We start from the raw sequence: 14,960 nt of genomic DNA on the forward strand, positions 1-14,960 counted from the left end.
TTTATTATATATTGATATAATAAGAAAAGATGTGTGTATATATATATACATATATATATATATCTTTTCTCTTCTCCCCCCCCATAGCAATTTGTCTATTATATCAATTTTCTTATTATATCAATTTGCTTACTATCTCATTTGCTTATTTATTTTATTGGCATTGCCATTTACCTGGGATAAAGATTGTTTACCCTTAAAGGTATTGTGTGTGTGTGTATGTGTGTGTTTTCTTCTCCCCTTGTGCATTTCCTGCACAGAAAGGAGGTCCACAATCATCATCCTAGAGCTTAATTTCTCTAGTAGCTTAAATTCAGGTGCACACTCCACCCAGCAAATAACACAGAGATAAAAAGCCTTGGAGGCCAATGTAAAAGAATACAAAATAGTTTTTACACATTTTTTACCTTTAATAAGACTAATAATATTATAACTGCTTTGGCTTTTTGACTTCTTATACTGGGCCAGGCATTTGGCTAAGTGCTTTGTGAAAATCGTCTTCGCAACAATCCTATTTAAAAGGTATTTTTCCATTTCATAAGTGAAGAAAATGAGGTCTAGAGAGTCAATAACTAGTAAGAGTCACAGGTGAGATTTTGACATGACGCTGTTCCATCCCGCAGCTGATGCTCTTAACCAACCACTCGGTTCCACAGTCCTCCTCTGCAATCCTGAAACTTCCGTTGTACTACAAACCCAAAGTCCTTCTTCAGGCATTGAAAAATTTTCACCAGATAGTCAAGTCTGACCTAAACTGAAGTGAGGCTCCTTAGAATCTTTCATTATCCCACTTAATGTGGATATTTATATTTTTATTGTATAAAACTATACAAACAATGGACACAAACAACGGTCACCAAGTCCTGGAACAGGTTGTGTGAGCCCCTTGAGGCATTCATCCAGCGCTGTTTGGGAGAAATTTCTATTTCAATCTATTCAATCTATTCCTGTATGTTAGTTATTGAAAAACAACAAACAATAGTACTACATGAAAATTACCTAGTTGATGTAAAACTTATTTGGGCAAAACCCACTTTACTACATGCCACTGAGGACATTATGTGGTATAGAACAGGGGTCCTCAACACCCAGGCCACAGCCCATATGGTCTGTGGGCTGTTAAAAACCCGGCCACACAGCAGCAGGTGAGTAGCCAGAGAGTGAGATTTATTCTGAGCTCCGCCTCCTGTCAGATCAGCAGCTGCATTAGATTCTCATAGGAATGGCAACTGCATTGTGAACTATGCATGTGAGGGATCTAGGTTGTGCACTCCTATGAGAATCTAATGCCTAATGATCTGAGGTGGAACTGTTTCATCCCAAAACGATAGCCCCTGCCCCACCCCACCTCTCACAACAGCCCAATGTCCATGGAAAAACTGTCCTCCATAAAACCAGTTCCTGGTGCCAAAAAGTTGGAAACCACTGTTATAGACTATATAAATAGTAATACTGTCCTAAAACCTGAAATATTCACAATTCCAACACCTGAAACACCTGGCTGCAAGGATTTCAGAGAAGAGATCATGGGCCTGTAGATACAGCCTATTTTAATCTTTTAAAAATATTTTAGAAGTCACTGGATCAAACTTCAAAAGACAAACATTTGGCCATGTGCAGGGGCTCACGCCTGTGAGTCAGCTCACGTCAGCACTTTGGGAGGCCACGGTGAGCAGATCATGAGGTCAGGAGATCAAGACCATCCTGGCCAACATGGTGAAACCCTGTCTCTACTAAAATACAAAATATTAGCCAGGCATGGTGGTGTGTGCCTGTAGTCCCAGCTACTCAGGAGACTGAGGCAGGGGAATCACTTGAGACCAGAAGGCGGGGATTGCAGTGAGCCAAGATCATGCCATTGCACTCCAGCCTGATGACAGAACAAGAAGACTCCATCAAAAAAAAGAAAAGAAAAGAAAGAAAGAAAGAAAAGCAAGACAAACATTTACAGGTAAAGAAAATTAAAAGAACTGGCCAAAATATTGATTAATCTATGTGATATAGCTAGAAATACACCAGTCAAAGAGAAAGAGCATTTATCAAATGTCTGGTTTTCATTTATCTCTTTCTCATAAAACTTGATCTATGAGTGTGGGAGAAAAAAATTTTTTTTTAAGTTTGGACTGAAATTAAATGGGGAAATCTTTGCAAATATATTTGCCTCCTACTTGAAAAGTGAAAATTTGTCTTCTCACAAAGTTCAAATGAGCAAAACAAGTGATTATGACTTTCCTCTGGTGTGGAAGTGACATGTTGATTTTGCTCAAGCCAGGAAGTGTTTATGTTTTGAATTAGCCAATAAAGCAAATAATGCTAAAAATAAATGTTGAGCTACAACACATTAAACCAATTACACAAGCGTCATTTCTAGTAAACAAACAGACTTAGATGATATTATTGCCTTTCTACGGTTTTTTTTCCCCCCAGAAAGCACTAACACATGAAAAGTAAACAGGGCAATTTTGTGGGTTGAAATGACACGTCCATGTAAATTGCTCAGTGCTATTACCGTTCCTCTGTACTTACCACATTCATTTGTCACATATGGATATTGGCATTGCCATTGGGCTTCTGGGAACTTAAGAACTGTTTCTTTTTTTGAATTTTCATCATGAAAATAGTTTAACTAGACACAAAGTAAAGGAAACAGTACCAAAAACCAACATACGTCCATCTCCCAGACTAGACAACCATCAGCATTTTCCCAACTTCTTTTTATGCTTTCTCTCTTTCTCTCTTTGCTCCTCTTTCACACTTTCACCTTCTTGCTTTTTTTCTCCTCATAAAGTATTTCAAAGCAAATACGATATATCATGACATGTTACTCTCAAACACTTCTCGATTAATTTCTTTTAAAAAGATATATTTTTACATAATATTAAAACACCAAAAATAACTATAATCCTTTAATGTCATCTAGTACCTAGTCAGCATTCTAATTGTATTCATAATCTCAAAATGCTTTAATAGTTTAAAATGCCCTTGTCAGAAAGGTGATCAGGATGAAATCTACTAGCCAAATATTTATACGATTAATACATATTGATTATCAAATTCAACTGTTTTTTCCATTCTCTTCCCAAAGGTAACATAGGCCAGGGCATTGCAAAGGTGCACGAAGAATAATAGTGTTTGTAATGGCAAAAACTCTGATGGTGCCATGTCACTCATAGGCGGGTGATGAAAAATGAGAACACATGGACACAGAGAGGGGAGTACTAAACACTGGGGTCTATTGGGGGGAAAAGGGGAGGGCCAGTGGGAAGGGGAGGTGGGGAGGGATAGCCTGGGGAGAAATGCCAAATGGGGGTGAAGGGGAGAAAGCAAACAAAACACACTGCCATGTGTGTACCTATGCAACTGTATTGCATGCTCTGCACATGTACCTCAAAACCTAAAATGCAAGAAAAAAATAAAAAAATAAAAAAAATTGATTGAGGAAAATATACAAAGGAAAAGGATATGAGAAAGGAAACAATTAAAACTTTAGCCAAAAGAGAGCAGCTGTGGGAGAAATGTGGAAATGGAAGTGATATTTTAAAAGGAAACAAATACCATTTGTTAGAAATATCAAAGTTCTCTATAAACCATAGAAGCAGACAAAATTCTTGACTAGAAAAAGAAAACTAAAAACCCAAGAGTGCTAATACATAGAAACTCATTACTTTGACTATATTAGTTCATAAAATAGGGATAGCTCAAGAGTTGAAGTTTGTTTTTTATCCTCTCTGTATTATAACTGCTGTTACAATTCAATTGTGCTTTGTATTTTAGCTCTCATCATACTTTATTGAAATAGTTCGTGGACATCTTGCCACCTCCACTGGATTATGCCTTGAAGGCAGGGGCTATTACTTGCATTCATTTTGGCATCCTTAGCCCCTGGTGATGCATCCACATCTGTGGCCCAAACTCAGAGTGGGCTCAGCCTGGAACAGTCTCAAATGCTGTTTACCACCAGCCCCTCCCTGCCTGCTCCTTTTCCTGTCTTCTCTCTCTAAGTTAATAGAGTTACTCTCCAGTGTCTCTTAGTATAGAAATATAGTAGCTATCTTTAATTTTTTCCTTTTTTGCACCATATATCAAACTAGTCAACAAACAAATCAATTACTTTTTCCCTAAAAATGTCTCTAATCTGACTTTCCCTCTCCATCCTCACTGCCATGCCTGATTTTGCTGTCTCACTTGAAGAGTTTCAACGGCCTCTTAACTGGCTTCCAAGCCACACATTTCTGCCCACTCCTATGCAATCCTTCACTGGAAAGATGAACTGGAAAAGTTTCAGATTATGATATTGAACAACAAATAATTTAATTCTTTCATTCATTCATTCAAATGTTTCCCATCACTCATAAGAAAGTTCAGCTGTTTCTATATGACACCTGGCTCCTCCATGACCCAGTCCCAGCATCTTCCCGCAAACTTATTTCCCACCCCTCCTCTTCCTACACACACTCTCCAAAACTGAATTTCTTCCTGTCCCTCAAATACTTAACACATTCATTTCCTTACGCATGCCATTTCTTCTTCATAGAATGCATACTGTTTTATTCAAGGAAAAGATCTATTCATCAAGACTGTGCAGCAATATTTTCTTCCCTAAAAAAAATTTCCCAGCCTCCAGAGTTTGCTGCTCCAATTTCACCTTCTCACAGCACACTCTATTACAGTATGAATCGTGCGGCATCATCATTGCTCGCTCATAGCCTGATCTTCCCTGCAATGGGTTCTGAGTGTCCTTGCAGGCCAGGACTTTGCTACATCCTTCAACACAACTGTCCTCAACACATATTCCATAAATGCTTGAATTAAAAAAGAATTGATTAATTAAGAAACGAATACAGTATTAGAAAGAATGTTTAAATAACAAGAGAAAAAAGTGTTCTCAAGCAGTTTTAAGCACCATTTACATGAATAGAACTATAAACTGTTTTGATCAATATAGCTAAGGTAGATGTCTACACACCAATAATTTAAGAACATTAGGTTATGGCATTACCTGATGTGGGGGCCACTACTGTTAAGGCAGTAACTACTCTTTGCTGTTATCATCATTATTCCATTTCACCACAATGGGCCTTATCTTCTAGAATACAGTTAGCACATGTTTTCTTAAAGGCCAGATAGTAAATTTTTTAAATTTCTTTCTTTTTTGGGAGTGGGTGGAGACAGAGTTTTACTCTGTAACCCAAGCTGGAGTGCGGCGGCACCATTATAGCCCACAGCTGCTTCAACCTCCTGGGCTCAAGCAATCCTCCTACCTCAGCTTCCAAAGTAGCTGAGACCACAGGCATGCACCACCACGTCTAGCTACATTTATTATTTTTAGTAGAAAAGAGATCTCACTATGTCACCCAGGCTGGTCTCAAACTGCAAGTCTCAAGTGATTCTCCTGCCTCGGCCTCCCAAAGTGCTGAGATTTCAGAGGTGTGAGCCAACATGCCCAGACAGATAGTGAATATTATAGGTACTGTGAACTCAGAGGCGACATTACATCTATTATGTAGTTACTTATATAAAATGTAACCATTTTAAAAACATGGGAAACATTCTTCTTAGTTAACAGGCATTAAAAACAAAACAATGGCAACAGTAACAAAACAGGTGGCTGGCCAGACATGGCCCACATGCCCTAGTTTGCTGACCCCGTTCTAGAACAAAACTCTCCAGCAGAAACTAAAGCAAGCCTCCAGTATGAACCACATACGTAATTTTAAACTTTCTAGTAGTCATACATTTGAAACTAGGTGAAATTAATTTTAATAACATATTTCTTTTAATCCAACATACCTAAAATATTTTCATTATGAAGTGTAATCAATACAAAAATATACATTTTGGAGATACTAAGTCTTTGAAATCTGGTGTGAGTTTTATACCTACAGCATGTCTCGATTCAGAAGAGCCACATTTCAAGTGTTCAGTAGATACATGTGACTGAGGACTGCCAGTTTGAACAGTATTGTTCTACAACGATAAAATAACAAATTAAGGTGAAATAATACATGTTTCCTTTTGTTCAAAATAGTATTCAATTGTGAAGCTTATCTAACTTTCTAATATCTCACAACAGTCATTTATTTTTTCATTTATTTATGCAAGAATTTGAGATTGCATGTTTCATAAGTGTCAGGTACTGTATTAAGCTCCAAAAAAAGGTGGGCAGCTTAGGAATGACTCAAAGAGTTCACCCCCTAACACAAGAGTAACAATTTATAAACCTGTAAGAACATAGCAGAATAAGAAAGCAAGTAACACAGAGACATATACATGTGAGATTGGGGGCAGGGTGTAGGCACCAAAAAGAAAATGGCCAGTTCCATCTGAGAAGAGGGCCAGGACAGCATCCCAGCGGTGGTGATGCTTGAGTTGAGTTAGCAGAGTGGTGACAGCTTTCAACTCCTGCAGAGGGGACAGCATGATGAAAGGCAGGGAGGCATGGCACAGCATGGCCCCACCAGGGACCTGCAGGTCACTCTGACTGAGCAGACTTTAGGATGCTAAGAAGGAAAGTCACAGCTGCACAGCCCAGTGAGGAGCCTTGGAAGGCTTTAGCAGCAATAATACTAAGAAGTTTGTACTTACCCTGTGGTTTGTACTTTACCTGCTGAGAGGCAGTGGTTGGTATGATCAGTTTTGCTTTTTGAAAAGATCATTTAGTTGTAGTGTGGGTCCTGAGTTGAAGGGACAGACATAGGTGACAAGGAGACATGTTGGGATTTCATCCTAGACAAGAGATGATGAAGAACAATAAGCAGGCAGATCACCTGAGGTCGGGAGATTTCAAGATCAGTCTGGCCAACACGGTGAAACCCCATCATTACTAAAAATACAAAAATTAGCCAGGCATGAGGGCAGGTGCCTATAAACCCAGCTACTCAGGAGGCTGAGGCAGGAGAATCACTTGAACCCGGGAGGTGGAGGTTGCAGTGAGCTAAGATTGCGCCACTGCACTCCAGCCTGGGGAACAGGAGAAAGATTTTGTCTCAAAAAAAAAAAAGATGACGTAAGACAAAACCAGGACAGAAACAAAGTAGAGTACAGGCACATAACATGGCAATGGCAACAAGTAGTTGTGCAGTGAGTGGAAGAAAAGAGGCAGAGGCGCGGGTTTCTGACCCACATAACTAGAAAAGCTGGGCTTCTATTGGCCATTCTAACAGGAAAGACAGGAGAAGGTCCTTCAAAAAGAAAAAAAAAAGGCTCTTCTAGAAGTTTCCAGAGAGACCCATCTTTTACAGAATGCTTCTCTATAGCATGTCTGCCCTGGACAAGGAAGCTATAATGGGACCTGATCAGTTTGTCCTTTTAGAAAAAGTTCAGGGAAAGAAAGAAGTATTTTTGTAAAGGATGCTTAGTGAGTTTCCAGCTCTACATCGCAACAATCGTACCAGTGTATCATTTGATGCTTGTTTTCTGACAGAGCATCTTGAGTTCATGATCTAATGTTCCTGAATCCACCACAAAGTCCCCACAGAAAACTAAATGTGCCTCAACTGCAAACTCAATGCTTTTTTTTAATGTTTTGATGATGGAATTATATCCCGTTTCTCTTTGCCTCAAGCACTCATTAGTTGTTATCTGTCAGTCGGTCTGACCACACATTTCAGTCTCTTATCATCATAGATTTCACCATCATAATTAACTGTCTTGCTGTACAGCTCCAAGTGTTATATCCTCTCTTAACTTTGTCCAAGGAAAACTGAAAGAGACAAGATTTCTTACCTTAATGAATCCTTTTATTAGGGAGCAAAATTCTTACCAGAGAGCCTTCTCACCCAGCAACCTTCCTCTTATGACTTGCTGAGTGGAACTGAGTCACATGTCTACCCTTAAACCACCAGCAAAGGGCAACAGGATTACCATGCCCTTACCTAGACCAAAAATGGCTCATTCCATGGAATAGTACTGGGGGGGATAAAGGAGGGCAAAGAAGAAGGCCATTTTTCCAATTCACGTATTACCAAAATAATAATAATAATCAGTATTTTGTTGCTGTAACAAATTACCACAAATTAGTGCCTTAAAACAACACAAATTTATTATCTTATTTTATGGGGTCAGATATTCAAAAAGGGTTTCACTGGCTGAGATCAAGGCATCAGCAAGGCTGCAAGGCCCTCTGGAGGCTCTAGAGACAAATCTGTTTCCTTACCTTCTCCATCTTCTAGAGGGCACCAGCATTCCTTGGCTGTGGCCGCATCCTCTATCTTCAAAGGCAACAATCTAGCATCTCTCTCTCTCTCTAACAAAAATTAGCCAGGCATAGGGAGATATATATATATATCCTTCATCACCTTCTCTCTTCATCCCTCTTATAAGGACTCTCATGATTACACTGGGCCTACCCAGATAACCCAAGATAATCTCCCCATCTCAAAATCTTTCACTTGACCACATCTACAAAAGTCTCTTTTCCCATGCAATGTAACATAGTCCCATGTTCCAGGGATTTGGGTGTGGATACCTTTGGAGGGACATTATTCAGCCTACCACAGTTAGGCTTCTATTATCCAAGAACAATAAATGATTCCCCTGACAGCAAATCACTTACTGTCTTATCATTTGTCAAGCCCTGAACTGGGGCACTTTACATGGTTATCCAATGAAAGATTAACACTAAAATTGTGGAAGAGGTAGTCTGCCTGTTTTACAGACGAAGAGAAAGATATCCAGAGTGTCTCTGTTCATGGAGCCAGTAAATCAGCCTCAGTTCAAACCCAGGTCCACCTATCTTATTAGCCTATCTCTCCAGTGCTCTTTTCTGCTTGGAAAAATCCATTGGAAACCAAGGGAGGGCAATATTTTGAATACCCAAAGTTTAGTGATTCTTCAAGTGCACACTTTATCAGTGGCAAATACATATCTAGACCCTATTTTTCTGAATTCCCAGTGAAATGCACGATGTTGCATTTTTTTTAAGAAAGCTAACAATTTAATTTTAATTTACTTCTGAGGACTTATTTCCTACAGGAGTAGTCAACCCATATCCCCTATTTCCATTTTCTGCCTATGCCTTTCAAGGTTTTTAAAGCAAAGATTTTTAGAAAATAAACATCTTAACATAGTGTTAGCCATAATAAGTGGGTTTATTGTTTCATTTCCCTTTTGTTTTAAAGTTCCACAACAGTCTTTAGTTGCATTTAAACAATTACAATAGGTTATCTCTCTGGGAAGAATTCTATCCACTTGAGGTGGACACACAATAAAAAATAAAAATAATTAATATATGTGGTAAACAAAGTGTTAAAATAAGTTTTTAGTTTTTGAAAGTTAACAAGATTCACACATAGGTTTTAATACATATACTGGGGGCAAAGACATGTTCCACCCTAACAGCACACACTTGCTGAAAGGCAGAAGGAAGATGGGGCAGAGGGACTATCTTTGATTTTCATAGGTAATGAATTACTAAGAAGACACGCTAACACCAAACAGAAAAGTTGAACAATATCTTATTTATTACAAGGAAGCTACCTTTTCCAAGAAAGCTCAAATGTAAAGCAAAATCCCGAATTATCCTTGGCCTTTGAAGCCATCTTCAGAAGCAAATTCCCAACTTATTCTTGTTTTTCTCTTTCTTTACAATTGAACACTACAGTCAGCTCTTAGGACTGATGTGTGTCCCACTGAAGTTTTAAAATTAATCACTCCGAGGGCCTCAATCATTGTCTCAGTAGTTCCATCACTAGTATCAACATTTTGGTTTTTCTGTTTTCCATTCACATTTAAGTATTAAGGATGAAATACAAAGGAATATTTATATAAATAGCTACAGAGGCAAATACTACTTGCTATTCAGTCAACAGTGAGCTGTTGGCTCACAAGAAATAGCAATAGCCAGTGAACCATCCCTCTAAATTTAGCATAAGAAAGGCAGTTTGGGTGTATTATTGTATAGTACACACAAAAAAATTAAAGTATCAGACAAAAGAGAAGGAATGCCCATAGCCCTGTTGTCAAATGCTAAGTTTCCAGTCTCATCTGGTTCATGCAATGGTTTCATGTGCGTGTGGTGGGGCGGGGAGGGTATGTGGAATCAGGGAGAATTTGTCTGTCTATCTTTCTGTCTCTCTGGAAAACGAGTTTGGTATTTTTGTGCCAAGTTCAACAATTCTTCAATTAAAATGCTCCCAGCACAATGCAGGTCCAACAATCATTCATCCTTTTTCAGTTTCTCCATCTGTCCATGTCTCCTCTTTCTCCCACCAGAGTCAGACCTGAGGACCCAGCCAGCTTCAGATGCAATGGCTATGTGGCATCCAGCACAAGCCTTCCCTGAAGCCATCAGCGCCACTGTTTTCCAGATGTGCAGTCATTCACTGCGTGCCAGTGTGGCTGGTGCAAATTTGGAAGTTTACACGTGAATCACAAAGTAAAAATGACTAGGAAACTCCAGCACCAGCCATTACATAAAAGCTGAAATTTGGACTATTCACTGATTTCTTCTTCAAAAATATTGATGAAGAGTATTCCCTTACAACCAGAGCTGAATTCAATATTGGAAAGAAACTTGTGGATAATGCTTCTCAGGCATTTGGGAAAGTCAGAAGGTTCTTATTAAAATAAACACTGAGTAATAAACTTTAATGGTCTCCAGTGGTTCATAATGCCAAAGTATAATACATTAAAAAATGCTGATTTAATAAGAGTACTTATAAACTCCTCAAAAATCATTTATTGCAAAGCATAGTTTTGAATTATTCAAAAGACATAAAAACCAGGATGAATTATAACTCACGCTGAACTAAGCCTTATGTTTCCAGTATCAAACAAATAGATAAATTATTGTCCTTAATTAGCAGCTGATGAGGAGAATCACGCATAGCTTTAAAAGAATCCTATAATGTCTGTGAAATTTCCAAGTCTGCTGGCTAAATAAGCTTTTCCCTTTCACATCTTTTTTTTCCTGGATTTCCCCTGCAAGCTGTCAACCCCATATATTATGCATCACTGTATGGCTGCCCATCACAGGAAATTGCTATCTGACAAAGGTATTTTCAGTCAGTAATAATTACTGTGTCTGTCAAGCAGATAGTTAAAGTAATATAATAAAACTAAGAAAACCTGACACGTCCCCATATGTCTGGGTAACCAGTATTCTTCCTCTCACACATGCACTAAACAGATGCACTCTATTTGTTAGCAGAATACAAAGTAAAACATAACAAAGCCCATTTTCTCCAATTTGCATAAGCAGCACCCATGTAGGAGGGGGAAGCTGGAATTAAAGACTCCAGGCTTCTTCCAATTGTATCTTCTAGTTGTCAAAAATCTGAAAAGGTATAATCACTCTGACAAGAAAGAGTCAGCGGTTTCTATGGCAATATTGAGAAGGGAATGCCAAAGATAGGCCAAAGGAGGGTAGGAAAGGGGTCAAGATTATTACTACAATTCCAGTTCCTGCTACATCTTGTTATTTTTGACAGTTGGTTTGAAAAAATCCAATTTTAGTACTTTTCTTGATATTTATGGGTGTTAAACTGCAACTTATGGAAGAGAATGTCTGAAAGGAAGGGAGTAGGAAGGGAATTCTCCTGATGGAATCAGGTCACTGAGATCTAAATTGACAGGCAAGCTTCAGGACTTTCACTGATGTCCCCAAAGTAAGGCAAACCTGAGACTTGAAATCAAAGACTCCAGAGAAAATGAGTGGGATGGGGTGGGAGAGCGTTTTGATTGTCTTTTGAAACACATTTTTCAAGCATGGGCAAGATACAGCAGCAATCTACCAACGCCCTGAAGATCACACCTTATCCCAGATACTTCACTGTCTGCCATTTAGTTTGTTCTGGAGTTACAGCGTTTGGAAACTGTGAATCTGGAAAAGTTCCTGACATGTGAGCTACCCATGGTCTAAGGCCTCTTTGTGTAAGAAATGGCTGCCAAAGGCCAGTCTTTCACTTTTGTTTCCCTTTCCTTATACTCAACAATGAGTATTCAGAATGCTATCTTTTCTTCTGATTATTGCCATTATCTAATGGAAGAACTGGGCAGGAGTTGCTGGAACAGGTCCCGCTGACAGGAGCTGACCCAAAACTGAACCTGGCTGTTGAAGTGAGACAGACACCAGAGAAGCCAAAGTCTCGGTGTTTGGGTTGAGGGGGAGGCTGCCCAGGTGACAATACTACAGGGCACAGTCAAACATGATGAAGGCTAAAGTGTGTATTAGGATGGAATAGTGCACAGTATCAGGGTCTTCCAACAACCACCATTGAGGATACTGGGGAACAATATTAGTCAACATGCATTTATTTATTTGTTTGTTTGTTTGTTTATTTATTTATTTTGAGACAGAGTCTTGCTTTTTTGTCCAGGCTGGAGTACAGTAATGCAATCTCAGCTCACTGTAATTTCTGCCTCCCAGGTTCAAGTGATCCTCCTACCTCAGCCTCCCAAGTTGCTGGGATTACAAGCATGTGCCACCACACCAAGCTAATTTTTGTATTTTTCGCATAGATGGGGTTTTACCATGTTGGCCAGGCCAGTGTTGAACTCCTGACCTTAAGTCATCCACCCACCTTGTATTCCCAAAATGCTTGGATTACAGGCATGAGCCACCGTGCCTGGCCTAGTCAATACACTTTTATTAAGCACCTGTTATGTGCCAGGCACTGTGCCATGTATTAGGAACCATGAGCTAACTAGAAAGTGTCTCTTCCCTAGGGGACTTCACATCCAGTAGGGAAGGGAGTTGTGATAGAGAAATTACCATCTATCTGAGGAGGATCTAGTAAAAGTCCCCCATCTAGGCTGGGAGAATGGGAAAGACTTTCTAGAAGCAATGCCACTCCAGTCAACCTAAAAGATGAATAGGAGTCAGCAAAGTGAGGAGGGGGAAAATGAGGATTGCAGGCTGAGGGATTTTCCAAGTTCTTAAGAAAAGAGTGTCCATGCTAGTTGATGAACCGAAAGAAGTCCACTGTCTTAGAATTTAGAATACTTGGACTGCAAGAGATGGGAAGTGGTTCAAAAGGAGTCAATGATAAGGGCAAACTCTTGAAGGTTCTCAAAGTCAGGTAAAGACTTTATCTAAGAGCCAAGAAAATTATTTAGGGACATGAGCAGAGGAAAAGCATGATTTCATTGGCACCTTTGAGCATCACTGGTTTTGGGGTAGAAGATCCATTTAAAAATAACTTAAGGCTTCAGGATGCTGCTGAAGTTGTCCAGGAAAGTGAAGCTGCTGATGTGGATTGGGGCAGTGATGGTGGAGGTAGAGAGAAATGGAAGAGTCCAGAGCCATTTAGGAAGTAAGTTTAACACATTAGGGAGGCTGATTACATTGGGAATGTGGGAGAGGAAAGAAAGAACTCAGGATGAAGTCTAAGTTTCCTACTTCAGCTACAGGATAGGGAAGAGGGATGTCTTAATAGCTGTTAAGCAGTCTTCATTACAGGTTCACCCTGTATGCAAGGCAGTGAGACCCATTAGATTCAGAAATAAAACTTCAGATCTGGAATGGGCATGGTAGAAGGAAGATGAGCCCTAAACCACCTTCTGTCCTTTCCTTTGGGTTATAACTTTTGCATTTGCTCTCCAACTGCTCACCATCCAAGTTTCATCAGCAAAGGGGATTGACAGCCTGTGCCTCCATTCTGTAAACAGATCCCTGCTTTCCCCCGACCACTAACCCATGAATCTGTCTTGTAGTCTGACACATTGGGCAGTTGAAAGTTAATCAGTTAAGGCTGAATAATATTTCATTGTGGTGTATATGTATGTAGATGTATGTACAGATGCTCCTTAACTTACAGTGGGGTTATATCCTAATAACCCTACTGTAAGCTGAAAATATAATAAGTCCAAAATGCATTTAACACCCTAATAAACTCATCATAAAGTCAAAAAACATAAAAGTTGCGGTGTGTGGTGTGTGTGTGTGTGTGTGTGTGTGTGTGTGTGTGTATTTCACATTTTCTTTATCTATCAGTCTATCAACAGACACGCTGTTTCCACATCTTGGTTATTGTACATAATTCTGCAATAAACATAAATATGCAGATATGGATTTCCATTCCTATGGATATATATCCAAAACTGGGATTGCTGGATCATGTAGTAGTTCTATTTTCAGTTTTTAAGGAATCTGCATACTGTTTTTCATAATGGCAGCATAAATTTACAGTTTCACCGAAAGTATACAAGGGTTCCATTTTCTTCACATCCTGGCCAACACTTGTTATCATTTGACTTTACAGTAATAGCCATCTTAAGGTGTTACTTAAATGTTCTCACCACAAAAAAATAAAAGGTAGCTATATGAGATGGCGTATATATTAATAGCTTCATTGTGGTAATCATTTCACAATGTACATGGATATCAAAAAGTAAAAAGTTCAGATGCCGCCATTAGACGTGGGCTTTGCCTGGTTTGAGAACAATCAATAAGGGCTTTGGCACCTTTCTAATCCTTTATTTCCCCTGTTCCTTCTTAATCTCTACTTCAGATTAAGCTAATAAAGACAACTAGTTTAGCACAAGAGCATCATCACAAATGTTACGGGCTCACCTACGCGGATAACACAGCATCTATCTTAGCCTCTGACTAACAAAGCCCCTGCAGGAAAAACGTATTAACTGACCTCCACTTCACATGCGTTGCCAAATAAACCTACTCTTTTTTCCATTTAAAATTTGCACCCTGATGTTGGCATAATTGGCTACTCATATGTAGAAAAATAAAACTGAATCCCTACCCTATCCTTTATCATACACTTTAAGACCTCAAACTATAAAAATCCTAGAAGAAACCCTAGTAAATACCTTTCTGAATATTTGGCCTTCACAAAGAACTTACAATTAAGTCCTCAAAAGCAATTGCAACAGAAACGAAAATTGACAAATGAGACCTAATTCAACTAAAGAGCTTCCACACGGCCAAAGAAACTACCAACAGGAATAAGCAGACACTCTACAGAATGGAAGAAAATAGGCACCAACTATTCATCTGACACAGG

At 39.2% G+C, this 14,960-nt stretch overlaps 1 long non-coding RNA gene across 1 annotated transcript in view; it reads right to left on the bottom strand.

The window, feature by feature from the left end:
• Positions 1-82: 82 nt before the first annotated feature.
• The window catches only part of LOC118149487 (uncharacterized), a 44,377-nt gene continuing 29,499 nt past the window's right edge, over positions 83-14,960 (bottom strand). The window contains exon 4 of the long non-coding RNA XR_004736982.3: positions 83-6,726. This is a non-coding gene — a long non-coding RNA (uncharacterized LOC118149487). The remainder of the gene's footprint in view (positions 6,727-14,960) is intronic.

Source organism: Callithrix jacchus, chromosome 19 (assembly GCF_049354715.1).
Source record: "Callithrix jacchus isolate 240 chromosome 19, calJac240_pri, whole genome shotgun sequence".
NCBI lineage: Eukaryota > Metazoa > Chordata > Mammalia > Primates > Cebidae > Callithrix > Callithrix jacchus.